The following is a 20,368-nucleotide window of genomic DNA, read 5'->3' on the forward strand; positions in this document are numbered from 1 at the left end:
GTTGACAAAGAGGTTTGTTAGTGTTCATGGGCTCTTCAGCTGCCATGTGCAGAATTCCAAGTCTGCTTAAGTTGACCTGTGGTTTATTATCTCTCTTTCACATGCAATATCTTCCTTCTCACTGCAAACCACTGTAACACTCAATCGTACTGTAATACAGAAGAGGAAGGATAGAGCTGAATTCCAGTTGTCCTACTGTTTTTCTATCCTGGTGATGTACTGGAATAGCAGTTCAGGGAATATACCACGTTCTCTTTCAGAAATACCTCAGTATATATCTTAGAAAGTGCATGGATGTGTGTCAGTTTTGTACAGATGCTCTGAACGGGCTACTGCTCAGAAACAATGTCTTGAGGTTGTAAAGGAGGGTTCTGTTAACGTGCTAGTTTAATGGTCTGTAGGGGTAGGGGGAAGAGACAAAAGTAAATGTTGAGGCATCAGTGGGAAAGAAAAGGAAACCAAAGGAAAGGAAACCAAAATTATTCTGCCATGCACATGCATCTTTAGGATACCTACATCTTGAAGGTTATGTGCAATTTGTCTCCTTCCTCTTGGTCTGTGATAACACACATTAGGATTGGAAAAAACACAGAGAAAGAAATAAGGTCCATCCAAGTGTAGAACAACTACTATCATGTAAGGAACAGCTACATTGACTAGACTTCAGCCCTGCAAGTCAGACAGCTGAGGTTCATAAAATACTGTGGGGCAGAAGGTGAGAGCTGTTGTTTGTGTCTTCTGGAGGAAGAGAACTGAGGAGCATCAGATGAAATTAGCAGGGGCCGTGCTGAATGCAAGCAAAAGGTGATAATTACCAGTGTGAGGTGGGCTATGGCACTCCTTTCTCAGGTCCCGGGCATGGTGCTTTCTAAAGCAGCTGGATAAATTGATGGTTCTTGTTAAATGGGCCTTGAGCTGCAGATCAGTGGAGGTTGGGAGAATATTTCAGATACTTAAGAAGGCAGGAACATCACAGGAGTTTGTGTTCTTCTCTGAGTATCTGCTGACGGACACTGTGTGACTTAGGGAAAGCAGCCTGTGGTCTGACTTTTAGGTATGTCTGCATTTAGGTTGATCTGACCACTCCATTGTTTTTCTTTGATTAGTGTGGGTCACAGTTTTAAAACACTTTTGGGTGAGGTGGGCTACAGAAAGTGTTCCAGGTCTGGTTTTTTGCTCACAGTGCATTTTCAGCAGGCAGTGAGCCAAATGAATGCAGCATACAGGTGCATATCTTGTCTGCACCATGTTGGTTTTATACGTAATAAAATTAAGCATTAACAAGCAATTCCAGGAGTGCCAGAACTGAAAAAGCCAGCTTCCTAAAGATTTGTCTCTTTCTGTGTTAATAAACTCTGATTTCAAAAGTTTTCTGTATTTAGGATGTGGTTAGGATCAGGTCTTCCAATGGCTTCCTGTTGTACTACCATTACACAGTCAAATGTCCTGCCTAACTGGCTAAGTTTCCTCATGAATATTGAGGAGCTGAAATATTTTTCAGAGCTCTGTTCCTCTGTTTCATTTGCATGGAATTGTGAGTTTAAGAGGTTCTTGACAGAAAACATGTAATATGAGACACGTTTCTCTTGGAAGCCAGGCAAACAGAAATAGTTTGAAATAAATAGAAATAATACAAATAAGCCAAGTAATCCTTCCTCTTGCCCCAAAGTAGTAATACTATAGCTAAAAAAAGTCACGTGGATATCAAAAATAGATTAATGTTAGTCTTTCTAAAGATTTGAGTGTGATACAGGTTAGATTAATGCTCATGGTTGTGCACAGGAACAGTGAGGTATGTGTGTGACATCCTATTTTTCTTACATTATTTAGTAACTGACACACACACTGTGTTCTTGCTGGTTGTTAACAGCATGTGAATTATGAGGCCAAAGGGGTCTTCCTCATGACAATGGCTAATGTTTGCAGAAATGCAAAGGTCACGATCATGACTACTTTTTTTTTTATGCCAACTGGATACTGATGACAATTACTGAACTAGGCAGCTCTTAAAGGGTCACTTTATTGACTTATCTCCCCTGCTTTGTGAGGGTGATGGAATCAAAGCCACTGCCTGGCTTCTGGGCTGTTCCAATTTAAGTGGGCTCAGCCTTGGGTAGTTTTCCTTCATATTCTCACAAAAATGAGAGCAACTGGTTCACTAGGTTTATTTTTTCTGTGAGGTGCTATTTGATTAGCAGTATTATTATCACCTTTAAAAAAGAAAAGAAAATCAACTTCTTAAAACATATTTTTTTGTTTTTGAGATAACTTTTTTCCTTCTAACCTCTAGTTTAAACTTTAATGGAGAAAAGATAGTGGTTTTGTACTTACAGGTTTTAAGTGCCAATGGTGACTGTAGTGTACTTTTGAAAAATAAGTTTTTAAAACAAATTTGAATATTGACATCTTCGAGCTGTTCAGGCTTCCAGGATATTCAAATAAAGCTTTTTACTTACCTATGGCTGAAAATATGTGAATGTGTATTTTTGGTTTTTTGACAGATGTAAGAGAGAATTGCAGCTGTAGGACAAATAGCCATGGGTTGTATCTTTTCTTTCTCAGCTCAAGTGTTCAAAACTGAGTGTCCCTGAGCTTAAAATTGATTCTGAATTAATTCCTCTGTAATGCAGTGACCTTACATCTGTGGGATGCTGGGAGTCTGCAGTGTGTTTAGTTACCCCTTGCAGTGATTAAAAATTCAGAGTGGAGACATGAAGGCTATTATTTGTTTCTTTGGAAACCATACTTTCCAATTACTGCACTGAGTGACTTCTGGAGTAGTAAAATACTAGACTAGTATTTTGAGAGAGAGCAGGTCACACATCAGGAAGTTGAGTCACAGTTGGAATGGACACAGCACTAGGAAGTATCTTTCTTAATAGCCTGAGAAGACAAGAGGTATTGGATGACCTAATCTTATTCCTGTGAAATTTTTGCTCTTGTGACTTTATTTTCCTGGTTGCCAAGACTAAATATGGAGGCCATCTTTTTCCTTTTTCTTTTTTTTTTTTCCCCCCTTTTTTTTACACAGGAATGTTTCATCAGTATACAGCTAGTTAGTTGAACCTTTCCTGAATTTGTGGCCTTCTGATGCAGGTATGGTAGGAGTATGATAGATGTGATACCAGAACTTTATTTTATCAGTTTACAAAACTGTTAATTACTAAAAATAGAACTTTGACTTTATGATGAAAATCTTTGTCTCAAAAGAAGCTGGAAATGATACAGTCAATGACTTTTGTGTTTGGTGATAGCAAATCCATATGAATTTTGTCTGAAGTGAAAGGAGTTAGTCTGAAGCCAGATGTATCAATGTGACTGTTAGAGTGTAAGCTTAAAAGTTCTTGTTTGTGTCCCCTTGGGAGCTGGGGGGTTGTGGTGGCAAAATGAAGGTTAAAAGCCTTGCCAAGGTTAAAACCAGCAGTGAAGGGAAACTCACTTTTAGAAACAAATGACAGGAAACAGCAAATACTTTTAGACAAATTATATTCTTTTATTGTTTTAAGTAACTATAGGTGAAACTCGTCTGCTGAGATTTGCAAGTGGTTTCTGGGACACAATTTAGTGTAACAGTGCTTTACCAGACTTCAGTCATTTATGTGAAACTTGGGCTTGTTGAACAGCTGTTCAAGATTGCTCTGTCCCCTTAGTTCAGTTGTTGGCAGTTTTTGGCATCAGGCACACAGCTGTAGCAGTTGCTTTCTTTGCAGAAGGGAAAATACTTCGAAACATAATTCTTGCTTGCTTTTCTTTTGTTTTTAAATCCTTACTGTCTAATTATTTTGTACTTGGCAGGAGTAGATTTAATCTTGAGTTTACATCTTTGCTGTCCCTTCAGAAATTAGCCAAAGCTATTCCTGTTAGGAGCCAAAACTTCTAATTTATTCATGCTCAGAAACTTGCAGTGCTAAAATTTCGCCTCCCCTATGGTTCTGTTACAGCCTGCAGCTGTACAGCCTTTAGTTGTACCCCCTGTGATCCTTACAACCCCTCTGAAGATCAGGCACTGAAACTGAGGTGGTTTTTAAGGGTGGCTGGTGTGTGTGTGTGTGACTGCATGACTTTACTAGTTGGATTTAGGCAATGTGTAGATGGAAGATGGAGAGGAAATGGAAATAATCATGGGGGGAGTAAACAAGGAGCCCGAGAAAGATAGGGAAGCTTGGAGTGAAGGATGTAGAAAAAATTGAGAAGAAGATTGGCCTGGCCATAATGGCATCTGAAGGCTTGGAAACGAAAGGGAAAGCACATGTCAAAAGAAATCGAGATTGGCTTGAAGAGGAGGAAGGGTTTGAGAATCAGAAAGGGAAGTGAAGGGGTGTTGAAGGCAAAGGTGGGCAATAACACTGAGAATACATTGACAAGAAACCTGAGGACTGCTGAGATGAGAAGAAAAAAAGTGTACTGAAGCCAAGTGTTTCTGACAAATTTGTATACAAATAGGCAATGTCGTTTGTAATGAGTCTTTGGTTGATGGGAGGGAGTTGCTGAACTGGGATAAAACTTTAGGAGTGGGATGAAAACCCTATGGAATGACAACAACTGGCATAGTCTGGCCTGGTAAACAGGATTCAGATTAGGGAAAGGGACTGGTCTGTAGTTTGACCAACTAGTTGGGAGAGAAAAGAGTAGGGTTATATCAGAACAGTATGTTTCCACAGAAATTTATCCATTGTAATCTTTAAAAAAGGATCAAATTTTTTTTGTCACTTCTCTGCTGTGTTTTGAGCTGAATCTGGCTGGACACCAGATACCCACCAAAATCACTTAATCACTCCCTTCCTGAGCTGGATGGGGCTTGTGGGTGGAGATAGGGACAAGAAGAGATCACTCACCCATTACCATCAAGGGCAAAATAGATGCGACTTGGAGAAATTAGTTTTAATTTATTACCAATCAAGTCAAGGTAGGGTAACAAGACGTAAACCCAACTCTTTAAACACCTTTCCCCCACTCCTCCCTTGTTCCTGGGCTCAACATTATGGGTCTCTTCCCACTCACAATATTCTGTGATATTTCTCTCCCTGCTCCCCCTCAGCAGCACTATCAGTTGTGTCTGCCATTCCTTCCTCCTTGAGGAGCAGAGTTCTTACACTCTTCCCTTTCTTCACCAGAGGGTCCCCTTTTCACAGAGTGCAATCCTTCAGGAACAGACTTCTACAGTGTGTGTCCTTTATGGGGTCACAGGTCCTCCCAAAACTCTGCTCCAGCCTGGGCTTCTCTCTCCATGGGCCCACTGGTCCCGCCACAAGCCTGCTCCATTTTAGGTTTCCCAAGGGGTCACAGCCTCCTTTGAGCAGGGTTTTGGGTCCTCCATGGGCTCCAGGTGGATCTTTGCTCCACCATGGACCTCTGTGGGCTGCAGGGGCACATCCTACCTCACCACAGACTGCAGGGAGATCTCGGTTCCTGAGCCTGGAGCACCTCCTCCTTCCCCTTCTTCTGTGACCTTGGTGCCTGCAGAGTTTTTTCACATATTCTTACCCTTCTTTCCAACTGTAATTGCAGTTGCACATCAACTTTTTCCCCTTCTTAGCTCTGTTGTGCCAGAGGTACTACCATGGTCACTGATGGGCTCGGCCTTCTTCTGCAACATGTACATCTTGGACTCCACTGGCATTGGCTCTGCTGGACACAGGAAGCTTCTAGCAGCTTCTCATGGAAGTTATCCTTGTACCCTTCCACCACCATACAATTTCCACAGGACCCAAATACATACTGTCAGTAAATATCATAAATCTTTTTGCTGACAGGGTCTTGCCTTATTAGTGGTGTTCCACATGAAGCACATGACTCAAGGAGAGGAACTCCAAAGAGCTTTGCTGCTCCAATTTGCCATGCAGACATGGGAAAAGTGAGCACCACAGTGTTCTTGCTGATCTGTAGGAGTACTGGCAGTGCTACTTGACTTCTGCTTGTCTTCATAAAAACAGACCATCAACTAATGGTTGCCCACCTTGTCCTCTATTTGGGGATTAATTATCCCCACAGATGCTCACAGCAGTCTAATCACACACTGCTGGAGCCAGGACATTGGGTTTGGCTTAGTTGTTGGGTCAGGCTGCAGCTAGGATGGAAAGGAGGTCACAGTCAGGGTCGGGAAAACCCAAGGTCAGAGACCAAAGAAGTACAAGCACATTAATTTTGAGGGCAAGGCAGAGGTGTGGATGTCTGGCTGTGATGTGGAACATGGGAAGTGCTGGTGTGCCAGAGTCAGCATCTAAGCCCAGAGTCTGGGCTGAGGCAGAGGCTGGACTCAAACTCCACACCAGAACACAGGAATGCTGAAAAAGGAAGTGAAGCAAGGTTGTTGGGAATGAATCCCAGAGTATTGGAAAGTAGGATCAGGGAGTAAATGTAGAAATTGCAGCATAATACATAGTTTTAGGAAAATTGGCAAGCTCACAGAAAACCTGTAAAGATGTAGCTACCACTTTCTGATGGTATGGCTGAATTTGGGGCAGCTGTCATGTGGGGCAGCACAATGGGGAACTCCTTTCATAAGAAAGGTTCAGTCAAAGCACAGTTGTATAAGTGAAGATAATAGTGGTTTTTTTCTAACTTACTGCAGATGCCTAGACTTCACTCTGTAAGGAGACTGTGCCACAAATGTGTTCGTAATGTGCAGTGGTTTCCTAGTTTTGTCCTGGGTATGGCAGGTACAGACAGAAGAAAAATACTTTTATGGTGAAATCACATTCTGAGCTCTGATTTTGCAAAGATTTTTGAAGAAGGTCCTGGGAGCACTGTTAGAAGAGTAAAATCAGTTCTCTGGGACAAGCTAAAGCGATAAATTATTACAATTATACACTTGACTGTTTCAGAAAATTAGAATTATTAACTTTTTATTGAGGAAAAGGTGTGTGTGAAAGCTGGTCTGAAATGTTAAAAGAAGAAAAAGTAATTACTGAAGTTTAATATAGGTGAAACCAGTCTCATTCACAAAGGCTAACTAGCCCCTCATTTTCATGACTGTAATAACATTCATTTATTCCTGTCTGCTGGCAACATAAAGTAGCTTAACAGTTAGTGTGGGATGGGCTCGTCTGTGGGTGGTATGTGAGGTAATACCAATTATTCCTGAGGGGAAAACTCATACCTAGCTACTTAGGCTGTCATATTTTTAGCACCACTAGCACACTCAGTGGACTTGAATCCTGCACTCATGGCTCCAGTGTAGCCAGCATGGAGTGAGTGTGGGATTTGAATCTGGATTTCCATGGGATTTTGGCTCAAACAAATCAAGTGGCTTGCACTGCCTTCTGTACAATGGAAACTCGGGTAGAATTAAGCTTAAAAACTTGTATAAGTAAATACTGATTTACAGGTTTTGAGATGTGAGGAATTCTGTTGAAATATTCAATGATAATTCAGTGCTCTGAGTATGGAAGGGGAGGAAGTGGAGACAGGAGTGACTTGATGTTCCTTCAGACCATCTAAGTGTATAACACACGCCAAAGGATTTTCCTAGTGGTTTTCATGCTAAATCTTGGGACGCAGGAGATGCATAATCACGTTATGTTATTTTATATGTTATTTTCTGACCCTTAAATTTAATAATCGTCATTGGCTGTTTGTTTCCCTCAGTTGTTTTAACTTTTGAAGCACACACAATGTGCTTTCCTACAATTTGTTTCACAAGACTAGGTGATGTTTTGGTGTACGGACTTTAAAATTTTGTGATTTTAGGATGAAATTGCCTTAAACACATAATTTCTTTCTGTTATATCAAATTGAGTCTGAGAAGCATTTCTATGTTAAATACAGTTAAATTAATTGAAAGAATATTTTAAAATGTATCTATTTCTTCTTTTCTCCACCTTCCAACTCCACTCCCTGAATTCTAGGAAAAGCCTATCCATTCTTCTTTCAGGACTGGTATTTTGCGAGGGCAGTCATATTGTCAATTGTAAAGAGGCACATCAAAACCTACAATTTTTATTTCTTTTTTTTTGCCTAGTGTGTTAATCCTGCCTGGTTTTGGTGCAGAGAGTGTAGAGTGTTGCACAGGATGGGATGGAGAAGGGAAACAGGGACAGAGAAAAATACAGTGCTTAATTTAATAAAAAATGTTTTTCTGTTGTAAAGCCTGAATTTAGTTCATGCTTTTTACAACACTGGGTTTAGAGGAACATTCAAAATAATGAATCCATTTTCTAGGTTGTTGAGAAGTGCTGTTTATTAGGCAGCAGTCACAGGCAATGATAGCAAATTTTTTGAGCCTACACACAGTATAATAAGATTCTAATGACAGTAAATTTTACTAAAATATTTAGTATTAGAGGAACTGCCACTCCACAGATTTCGTAAATACAAAGACGTGCAGTTGGTGCAGCCATTATTTGTTGTATCTCCTCCTGCCCCCTCCCCTTTGATTTACTAATAACTCTGATTCTCTTGAAAATTTTCTTCCTTCCCCACCCAACAACTGCTTTACAGCTGATAAAAATAAGCCATTTCCTAGCCTTATCCTCTACCTACAGAGGTCATAAAAATTGCTAATGGAAATGGTGTTGCCTTCTGTTGTGTGATTCTAATAGGAAATGGATCACTGCAATTTATGGGGTACTTACCCTTTTCGGTACATGATGAATGGCTTCACTTCAAATGATGTTTCCTCATTGATTTCCAAGTATTTATCACCAGAAAAGACAGAGCAGGAAGAGCAGCATTTAAACATGAAGTTGATTTTGAAGATGTCAGTCTTTTCACTTTGGTGTGAATTCATGGCAATATAGCATTTGCTGTAGTAGGGGAGCAAAAGATGCGAAGTCACTTCATTACATTGCTTTTAAGATTAGGTCTCTAAACCTACTTTTTGTTGTGCTGTATTAGCTTTCTTGCCTGTTCTTTGGTAGAGAGAGTGAGAGGCTTACTCCATGTGGAGATCTTGTTCACGCTCTGCCTGTTTGTTGCCATGTTCTTGAAACAAGCACATACAGTATTTTTATGTCAGTAGTCTCTTTGTTGTCAAGCTTTTTGGGATACTTTCATGTAATTCACAGGAAAATCTACATGCAAAAAAATTCTATGTAATATTTAGCAGGTGAATGAAATATTTGTATTGGTGTGGTATTGTTTTATTTTGCTACGTGAGGCATTAGAAGAGACCCTCTGAATCTCAGTTTCTGTTTGGCTGAACTGGAATGAGTTAAAATAAAACCCATCTCTTTACTGTCTGCAGTGTTTATACAATCTGCTTCTGTGTGCTGCTGCATGAATTACTGGGCAAAACCACGTGTAAGCAAGGTAGATCATGGGCCGATACAAATCCTACAAAATATGTTTGTTTTTTAAATTGCCAAGAGTTAGAAAATCCCTGTGGCAAGTAGGATAACTTGCTTCAATTGAGAAGCATATTGCACGTTTGCTGTTTATAAGGCTGGCTTAAATGTCATCGACTTGACACTCTTTGAATACTGCAAATGGTTATAGCTATGCAGTAACTAAACTTTCCATCTTTTTAAATGTTAGTGTTAAAACTTGTTTGTATTCTTAGTTTTCAGAGTCCAATACTAGATAATATACTATGTTGGTTAGAAAAAAGCGTGGAGTTTCACAAGTTACTTTGATAGCTACTACTGCAATTAGGTTTACTATTAAATGGATAGAAACTGATTTTTGATTTAAGCACTATATGAAACCATTGATGTAAAATGCACCTATCCCAGAGAACTTGTAATAATTTTAACTTTCACTATGTAAGAGCACATCTGTAGACCATTCTCTTAAATTATTTATCTGCTTCTTGAGATTATAACTTTGCTCTTTTCTTTCTTATTATAATGTGATTTACAAACTTTAGTTTCAAATCATGATGCAAACAATGGAAGGGAAGAATAAAATCTGGAGATGAAGTCCGTGCAGTTTCCATTTTTTTATCTTTTTCTGAAAGCTGTGTTGAATGAATCTCTAAACAAGCTACCAGGCTGCACACAGATGACTGACAAAAAACACTTTGTATTTTCTACTTCCATTGCTAAGATTTATAGAATTGGTCTTCAGATTTCTCTAGTGTAAACACACTGGATGTCAAAAGAAAACAAGTGAAGACTGTCATACCGCTCTGATCATATTGGCTCTAAAATGGGCTTAGTACAATGCTCAATTTCTTTATAAATGAGAAAGCACTTTTCTGTAAAACCATTCTTTTCAGCTGTCCTTTCCAAAATCATTATTATCAAGTGTTTTGTTCTTAACTTCACCTGCTTTCTCATGCCACACTGCAGTTACTTTCAAAAGAAGAGCTCTGATACCTATGTGAGATGTCTCATGTGAAATAACCACAAAAAACTCATTACCAGCTTTGCAGAACACTAGATTATATGTTAATTCATGTTCTGAACTGAAAATTGTCCTGTAAAGAATTGCCTCAATTCCCACAGTGTTCAAGTGGAGCCACCACCACAGTCAGTGATTAATCTGTGTTCCCTTTGGAAACAGATGTTAATTGGTTGGACACTGAGTAATGGGTGATGGTGTGAAAGTAGGTGCAGCTTTAAAACTGTGTAATATTGGAACGTAAAAGATAATTGAAACAGTATCTTTGAAACACAAAAATATTGTCTGACTTGTTCGAAAGAATAAACTATATTCTTTACCTTGGGTATGTGTAAGGATATGTGTGGAGAAAGGGGAGGAAAAAAATATTGTTGGTTTTCTCTACTGTACTTCATTTCAATGAAAAACAAGCATAATTCATTTCAGTGTATCTGCTTTTCTTTGTAACTTAGGGTTTGGTGTACATACTTGAGTGGCAGAGAACAAAATGTACTTGTTGAAGATAAGAAATGTACTAAATGATGAGAACAACATGCACTGAACAAGCACGAATCATTCAGACACCTCTCTAAATTGCACATGTTGCATTTAAGTGACTCAAAATTAGGTTGAAGTAACAATCTAAAAATACAGAGAAGGTCTCTTTTCTAAATCCTGCTTTTAGAATTTATGTTCTTATTGTATATCAAACAGCTGTTGATGGCAAGTCCCTAAGTGACTGGCCCAAATCTGAGCTGAATAATATTCTGGAATGAATTGTTCATAGTCTTTGCTCTTCTAAACCAGCCTTGTCTCTGAAAATGATAAAAATCTATATTTGTAGTCTTGCCTTTTGCTCTTGGTGGTGACATGGCCCGCATTGAAAATCTCACGTCTGGAGATCCTGACATTTTGCTGCAGCTAAATGAGCATCTGAGTCATGATAGTCACAGAGCTGTAATGGGCATGTTTGTAAGGTTGGAACAGTGCTGGTTTTAAATAGTGCTGGTGAGTGTTGCTGGAAGATCTGTCAGTCAGGGGATTTCAAAACAAGGCCAATTGCAATAAAATGTTAACAGAATTCTAATGAAGTTACAAATGCCTAAAAAGTGTTCAAACTTATTTAACTTGTATTTTTACCTTATTATCTGCCTCACACTTTTAATATCTAAATGTAAGAGCTGAATATAAAAGAGATTATGTAGATTCAGGAAGCATTTTAGCAATGCTGCCCAATTCTTTCATTCGATTTGCAGTAACCCTTGGCAGAGCTTTATAGAAATGCAGATCACACTGAAAAATATTGACTTGAATTGTTAAAACCATGTATGGCTAAGAGTAGTCCTCTGAAAGCTTTGGATATGACTTGGATCTTTTTTTTCCAAATAATTTATACTAATCAAATTATAGATCAGTAGTTTTTAGAGAACTTTGAAAAACATTTGTATTGCTCTTTGTCTTTTAGAGCATAGGTGAGAGAGACTCTTGTAATTGAGAGGTATAATGTTTTCATTGATAATTCTAATGGAGGGTTGTTTTTTGATTTTTTTTAATGGAAAAATAAATTAAATGGGTGACTTAACAAAGTTGTGTTATCTCTAAAAACAATTACACTTTACTACTGGTTGTGGTTGAAGGTCTTATTTTACTGAAGTTTAAAAAGTATTGAAGCTGAATGTTTGAACAGAGGATTCTGTTGTAAATGAGAATTACTTACTGCTTTGAGTTCCAAAAGGGCAGATTTCGTTTAATCTTTGCTAGCTGTGTACCACAGAGAGCACTCCACTGGGCTTCCTTCTGCAGGTGCCAGGTTCTGCATTGCCAGAAGGTACAGCTGTGGCTCAAAGCAAAAAGTCAGAGGAACTCTTTTAAACTTCCAGTTTGTTCCTTGCTACTTAGTGCTATTAAATAAATATCAACTAAACTTATATGTACTGGGCTTTTGTCTGTTTATTCTATGCTTTGTGTTTTCTTTCTGTGTTGCTTTCTGCTCTATCTGAAACAAGTGTTATGTGTTTGTTGTTTAGTAACTTGCAGTTTCCCTACTTTTATTTTGTGGAAAGTCAAAACTCCTGGCATGTAAAGGAGTTGGCAAAGAAAAAAGTTGCACAACCTGTCATGAAACTTCATCACTGTCAGTCACCTCTTGTACAGAAATACATTCTGTTTCCAAAAATGCAAACTAACTAGTATTTGCATGTTTAGTGCTCAGAGACCTGACTTCCATTTTTATGCATCAGAACTTGAATCATAAGCTCAATAAAATTCTCTGCTTGGATAAAGTTGATAGCAGCTTCTTGTCCATCAGTATAGGGGTGCAAAGTCATGTTCTTTGCTCTGTGAAGGAAATTATACTATCCTACAAACAGCTGACTGGCAAAACCCCCCGTAGAAGGTCAGCATGGAGAAGATGTCAGTCAGACTATTCTTTTTCAGTACTCTGATGAGTCAGTCATTCAGCTTCAGGATGGAGCTTCACCTCTGCAATCAGCTTTCCCTTCAATGTTCCTTCAGAGACTGACATTACACCTATAGTTCCTGGTGTTAATAGGACTGCACCTCCCTCTATCTGCAATTCAGACATGAGGATGGGAAGAAGTATTTGATTTGGTTAAAGCTTGTCATGGTGTGGTAAATTATGACTTGGAACCTTAAGTGAGCCAGAAAGTACTATTGGAGATGGTTAGTAAAGCAGCAAGCAAAGTCTTTATCCATAGCTTTTTCTTCACTAGGATGAATTCATTGCCCAAGTGCCCTTTGGCCTGATCTTTCCAAAGGAATTCTGTGTTTCTAGTGAAGAGAACCTCTCATTCAGACTCTGGTAGCTGGTACCTAAGTGCCCAAGAGGTATTTAGCATGGGGAGGAAAATGTTTTGTACTCCCTCTTGTGACTATTACTTCCAACACAAATGCATCCACAACTCTGCTCCATGTATTTGCTTTAAATGAATGTGCATATGCTAACAATCTTCTACTTCATATATACAAGGGGATAGCACCAGTAACAAATGCACTGCCTGCTTTTAAAGTAGCAATTTGCTAAATAAGGAATTTACAGTTTGTAAATGTCTTTATCCATTCTATCATCATACAGAAAACCCACAATCATGGTATTCCTTCATATGTTTTTTCAGTGCAGTGCAAAGGTACCCAAATGTGACTGTTTGGAGAAAGGTTGGACTTGGATAGACAGTGACCCCAGGACAGCAAGGAGCTCCATGTGAGCTATCCAGTCCACTGCTCAGAACATGATGCCCACAAAACTCCCTGCAGCTGTGGGTGGGCTCTTTATGCTTCTTGAGCTGCCTCCTCCCTCCAGATATCTTTGCTCTGCATGTGGTGGGAAGATACAGCCTAGTCAGGGCTGAATGTCAGCTCAGTGCTTTGTTAACAAAAGACTCAAAGGCATGTCTTATCTTTGCAGGAGCTACCGCAGGTCCCAGTGCTCTCCCATGCCACCACTGGGGGAGAGCTATTCCTTTGCTTTCAGGCATGTAATGCAAAATTAATCAGTAAGGTACTGAAATTGCTCTGTTTGTTGCTAAACTTCACCTCCGACTGACAGCCATTCAGCTTGCTTTTGGGTTTTGCAAATAGGAAAGGGAATACAGGCCTGTTAGATGTACAATGCTAGTGATTCTTGCATAGTTGGAGTCTCATTGAAAATAACTCTTTGCACTTCTCTGGTGCTGCCCTTGTCCAGTTCCTGTGATCCAGTAATACTCTATACTGTGGCAGTAACACTTGATAAATTTTTGCCACTGACTTGACAACAGAGAGAGGAAGTGTTCCACTGAGAAGGAGAGAGCTTTTATGGACAGAAAGCTCTGTGATCTCCTCCACTCTGGGGAATTTACCTTTGCCTGGCCTGGGCATTTTTTCCTTCTCTAGTTTGACTTGGGATTTCCAGTTTTAAGATAATAGGTGGAACTGCAATCCAGAAAAAAGCATTATTATTTCTGAGGCAAAAAAATGGTTTGGGTCTGAAGGAAGGCAGCTTTTTTCGTAGCTCATAGTAGGGGGAATGGAGAAGAAAGGAGACAGTCTTACTTGTATTTTCACATCCCTTATATGACAATCTGCATTAGTAGAGTTTGATATTTGGATTAGAGAATAACCTCAAATTTTGCACCCTGAAGTTCCAATATTCCTTTTGTTTTCCATAGCCTTGTGTTCCACAGCCCTTTGTTCAGGTCTGCCTTTCCTCTGGATTCAGGTTGTCTAGCCTTGCTGCTCTGTCTCATCAATTCCAACCTAGTCCCTTCCAGTGTAGAAAGTCCCCTTTCTTATTTAGCAACATGCAGCAGAGACCACCTTGCCTTTTCCACCTATGTCCCTTTTGCCTCCAAGTTGGCATCCTCCCCGCTTTTAACTACAGGTCTTTGGATTTGGATGGTCTCTTCACCCATGCCAGTATTCCCCATCTCTGCTTCATCTATCATGTTGGCATGAGGACCTAGAGGTCTGTTGATTCCTGAACCCAAATGGGTAAAATACATAAGGAAAAGTAGAAGACTGCAGGTGGCTGTTCCTGTTGTTGCCTCAGCATCTGCAGGCATAAAATGCCAGTGAAGAGACGGGGAGATCTTCCTCTGGGTTGTGGCTTACAGTATTCTTGAGAGAAAGAGCAAGTGATTTTTTACACTTGCTCTGACATAAACAGTATTTAAGTGCTCCAGTCTGGTTGGTATCCCATGAAATTTCATGTAGTTCATGGCAAGAACATCATGTTCACTTTTTGAATGGCTAATTTTACTCGCAGAGATAAATAGTGGTAGTTTTTCTGGTGTAAATGAATGAAAGAAGATTGCTTGGAGAACTGGTCTGGGCCAGATAGCACAGGCAGCTATTTTTATGGAACGGTAAGTCCTGAATGAAACAGTCAAGGTCAGAGTGGCGTAACTTAACCCAGGAGTTAGAAGTTCCTCTGACCCATATGAAGGTGTTTTTCTTGGCAACTTCAGGAAGAAAACACTGATTCTGCCTTGGTTGTTACATTGGTGAGACACAGATTGTCGTCTGATTTATATTTGAAATAGATTGCCGAGAAGTGAGTTGGACTTGCCCTGGCTGGCAGCAGTTCACAGAGTGCCATGCCCTGGTCCTCTCTGACCTGGACTGGTTTCCTCTATGACCAACAATTATCAAAGAATTAAGAGTTTTTAAAAGATGTGATTAACCCAGTGTCTACCCTTTATGCAAGTATAGAAAATAATTAAATGAACATATAATTATGCCCAAATATTTTGCTTATCTTTTTGGGAAGGTGAGGAAGATATGTGGAGAGAAACTACAAAATAGATATACATATATATGTAATGTCCATATAAGAAAAATATATATTTCTGCATGCAAACATAGTGATTTATATATTAACTATCTGTTTGTGACAAGCATGCAGAATCTTCTTTATATCAGGATGCCTGTACTTTGATTACACCAAATCAGTATCCTCAAAGATATGTTACTAGTATGGGGTTTGGTGTAATTTGTAGTATGTGATATCCCCCTTTTAGGAGCCATTGTATAATGTTTTCCCCTCAAAAACTGGAATTCCTCACAATCTTAACAGTAAGATATGTTAGAACTTGGGGTAAGTAAGGGAAGAGAAAGAAATTTCGACTGCATTATAAGAACAATGATTTTGATTAATTAGGAATACCTGACTGGCCCAGGGAGAGGAGGAAATATATGATCCTGCTCACAAGGGAAAGTGAGAAGGAACTGTAATTCAATTCAGAAAGCACAGTCTGTGCAAAACTTTTTTCTTTACAATTTCTACTCTTTCAGTGCACAGTAATGCTGACTGTCTCTACAATTTGTCTGGATTTTAAATTCGATCAGTGTAATTAGCTAACTTTACTTATTAGCTTGAGCTGACTCTAGTGGCACAATGGTTGAATTGGTTGCTATTATATTTGTTTAACTGCTGTAAAGTAAGATTCTAACAATAGGTTCCTACACTTAAATAGTACTGTGGAGCACTGGTGCCCTATCAATCAGTCAGACCTCTCCCTCCTGCTGTCTGCTCTGATAGACAGTTTTGCTGATGTGGGGACTCTGGAAGAAGAGATCAGGAAGAAGGGATGATGGATAAAGACCATCTCCTGTCTTGGGAGGAAATCAGAAAAGTCCTTTCTTTGATTACCAACAAGCTGCTTTGTCAAGGTGTCAGAAGATTAATTATGCTCATGCAAGAGGCAAGAGTGGCTGTTTTCCGTGCTGGTTTTGGTGTAATGGGGTGGCATTCTTCTGAACTATGGCAGAGAATTGCAAAGAAAGAGGCTTAAGAGATTTCAGCCCCCTAACATCACTGTCCTGTAAGCATTTGTAAAGCTCTTAGGCACACATCCACAGTACTGTGAAGTTCTGCCGGTAATTGATTAATCAAAGTGTTTGTTTCAAGTGCTATATGGACTTGATCTCCTGAAACATTTGTTGCCAACTGCAACAATTTAACAAATGTTAACAACTGTTAAAGTCTGTCAGCATTGTGGGTAGTTGGGATTCTTTATTGAGAACACACTTTTAACAAAAAGATGCAGAAAATTTTCTACATCATAATGATAAACATGAAAACATGCAACCACTCACTAGTTTTTGGAGTTTATAAATTAGTGAAAGGGAATATCTCCAGTGTTTGGAGTATTTCATATTAGAGCTGATCAAACCTGCTTTGTGTTTTCTTTTATCCATCATCCTTTTGTATGTCTTGGAATAAATTAAATGTAAAATATTATAAAAACTGAATGATCTTACATTTTGAATTAATCTTTTTGGGAATAAATAGAATGTGCTAGCTTTAATTCTGAGCAAATCAGATTTTGGTAAAAAAGAAGTGGAGGTTTTGCTTAGAATAAATCTAAATTGTAGAGTTGAAGAAATTCACTACTTGAAATATGAGGTCATTTTTACTAAGTCACTTGATATATTAAAAGACTCTCTTTAAAAGCTCTTTAATTTTTGAACAAACTATGTCAGTAAAAGGATTCCTTCCATCTGGTCTAATCTGTCTCACTTAATCCCATGCTCAGATGAAGAGCATTTTTTGTAACCTGCTAATTTGATATAGGTTTGGGTTTTTTTCTTGCAAGCATCAAGTCTTGAGTTAATAAAAGGGAGAGTTAAAGAGCCACATCACTTTATTAGTTTTGGTTTAAGATGTTTTGAACTCTAGTATGCTGTATTTGAAACTGTAACAAAACCAAACATTTTAAACATGGCTGTGCCTGACCTTGAAATGCTGCTGATAAAAGCTAATGCTGTTAAATTGCATGCCAAATTAACCCTCATTTCCAAATGCTTTGTGTGTGTGTTTCCTGTAGGATAGGCTTTGATCCTTCCAAGCAACACTTCTTCTACAATCAGTTATTTTTTAATGAAGGAAAATCAATGAACAAGTTTCAGTAGCTGATTTCAGCAGTACTGAAACGAAATGTTTTGTTTTACATCCTTCTGCCACTGTGCTTGGTCTACTGTATCAGATGCCTGACATGACACAGTGTTTTTGTGTAGAGGTAATGGTGGTTTTAATCTTAAAACTTTATTTCTATGTGTTTAAACCTTATCAAGGATTACAAGTTCATGTGAGAAAGGCACAGGAAACTGTCTAATAGACTGGCAAGGAATACTTTCTGAAGCAGTCTTTTTTTTACATCTTACTGAGGCTTAACATCAGTAAAGTGGGGATTTAATCTAAATCAAGAGAAAAAATGTTAATAGCCTCACAAATGCTTTTTTTCATGAAGCATCTGGGTTCACATTATTGTAGCAGTTGTCCATTTTGGAGTGTTTGTTTTTAATTCAGAAGTTGTGTTGTGGAAACATCTTTGAAGAAATATGGACTTGGTATGAGATTTAATGGGGTATAATCATGTGCCCTTATGGCCTGTGTAGGTCTGGTGGTGTAAACTCCCACTAAAATCAGACAACAGGCATGAGCAGAAACTGCTCACATATTGATACTGGCTCTCTGTTTGTTCTTGTCTGCTGAGGAGCTCGAGTGTTCTCGTTTTAAAATGGAAGTGGCTCTTTTTAATCTCTGACAAATGAACTTCCACCTGCATAAATTCATTTGAGAGGGACATTATCTTCCTGTGTGAACTTTGGTGGGAAGTGGTTGTAGGCCATAAAGTGAATCATTGGTCTCCCTGGGCTGGAGCTGATATCTTGGTCACTCTCCCTGGCATCTCCTCCAGGATGTTTAGCTCCTGGTCCTCTGTCATGTGTCTCTTCTCTGCCACGATGCATGGGACACCCACAACATGGCTGTGTCCTGTGTAAGGCCTCTGACCTAGCAGTATTACCTCTTCATTTGGAGAGGGAAATACCATGGTCCAAGCTTCCCCCTTCCACCTTCACCACATCAGGACCATGTTCATTGCACTGGGCAGATATTTCCTTATGCCTGGTCTGGCAGTTGTTTTCTGAATGTCACCTTGATTTGTGTTACATTTAGTTTTGCACTTCTCTGCCAGCATTTTTTTCTTTTTGTCTCTATAATGTTAGACCTGAGGTCTTTATATTTTTTTGAGGCGCTCAAAAAACCCCTCAAACTGTGAGAGTTTTTCTCTCTGTTATCTGCCACTTGTGCCCCCTTGTTATTGAGATGTGTCCACCCCAGTGCCTAATGAAGCAGCTGACCTTGATCCAGGGCCAGTCCAGCACAGATGAGCCTTGTTGGGTCCCCACTCCCTGGCACCATTTCACTTGGGTGGTGCTTTTGCATATGCTGAGACATTTTGGCTGCAGGAATGAAAGTGTGGCCTCATGGAGCTCGCCCAGACAGCTCCGGAACGAGAGTGGAAGAGCCTTCTCCAAGCCAGAGGTGGCCAATTGCTGCACCAGTACCAGCCCTGCTATGGGAAGGGCTGTTTTTTCACCCTGGTTCTCACCTGACCTTGCTGCTGTCAGGAGAGCTGCCTAAACATCTCTGCTCTGTGGTCCCACTCTCTGGAATTGGATTTTCCTGTTATTCAATATATTCCAGCACACACTTCTCTGTGTGCTGGGGGTAACTGTATTCCTTTGTGTGGCCTGTTGTCTCTTGTGGATACTTGAGAAAGCAGCCAATCTGTAGGTCAGGGCAGCATCTTTCCCAGTATATACACTGATGGCTCCAAGGTAATACAAACTATTGGAAAAGTATATTGTGCTTTACCTACATAACTTGATGCAGGCCATTTTAGAGACTTGTGGGGATGGGGAAGTGTGAAGAGTTGGGAGGGAGTGAGTTTAGAGAGTGAGATTCAGGGTTTTCCAAAGCCTCTGTTTTGTTTGTGAGCTTTTAAAGCATCATCCTCTTTCCAGCTCTAAATACAAGAATTTACTTCAGCACAATAAACTTTGATGCACAGCTGTTCTTTTATGCAAGCCCACACAGCTTTCTGCCTACTTCGAAGGACCCTGGATTTGCCTGCAGGAAAATCCAGGGGCAAGGTTTCCACTTTGTGCCTAAGGGTGGGGATTTGCAGCTCGTGGGCGAGCGGATTGCTCATGGCAGTGCTGAAGTGCTGCTGGAGGTCTAGTCCAGCTCCTGCTCTTAGCAGGTCTGTGTTGCCAGCATTTGTGTTAAAACTCATGTTAGAGGAGGATGAGAAGGTGATGGGGCGTAACCAAAGATATTGCTATATTATAGCTGAGAGAACCTGAGGAAATGCTAATAGCAAGAGGAAAAGGTGATGGATTTGTTGTTGCCTCTTTGTAGCAGCATTTCTCTGAGAATTTAAGAGAAAATGAATCCTGCTGAAATGACCTTTTCTTCACCTCCTACTGGCTCTTAAAAAGCCTGTGCTCTCTGAGCCATCCACACAAACACACAAATAATGAAAGATCCAAGTGCACATGCTCCAAGGGATAGTTAAGCATGTCTTTAAAAAAAATTCCCCATCGCCGTTATTATGTTATGTTCCTGAGGAAAACTGACTTTTTTTTTCATTTTAATACCTTAAAAATGTTTTAAAATATATCCCTAAGGAAAATGTGATAGGTTCTAAATAACTAACTAGTAGCTTTTTGAAGCCAGGAATTGTCTTTGTTGTCCTCCCTTTGCATATGTTTTCTCAAGACTAAGGGCTTTGTTAAAACATAGAAATAATATTTAGAGAGA

The 20,368-nt window shown here is 39.5% G+C and overlaps 1 protein-coding gene across 1 annotated transcript in view; it reads left to right on the plus strand.

Annotated features, from left to right (window-relative positions):
* The window catches only part of GREB1L (GREB1 like retinoic acid receptor coactivator), a 129,510-nt gene that overhangs the window by 23,555 nt on the left and 85,587 nt on the right, over positions 1-20,368 (plus strand). The gene's annotated exons all lie outside the window — the stretch shown is intronic.

Source organism: Zosterops lateralis (genome assembly GCF_965231275.1).
Source record: "Zosterops lateralis genome assembly, chromosome: 1".
Lineage (NCBI taxonomy): Eukaryota > Metazoa > Chordata > Aves > Passeriformes > Zosteropidae > Zosterops > Zosterops lateralis.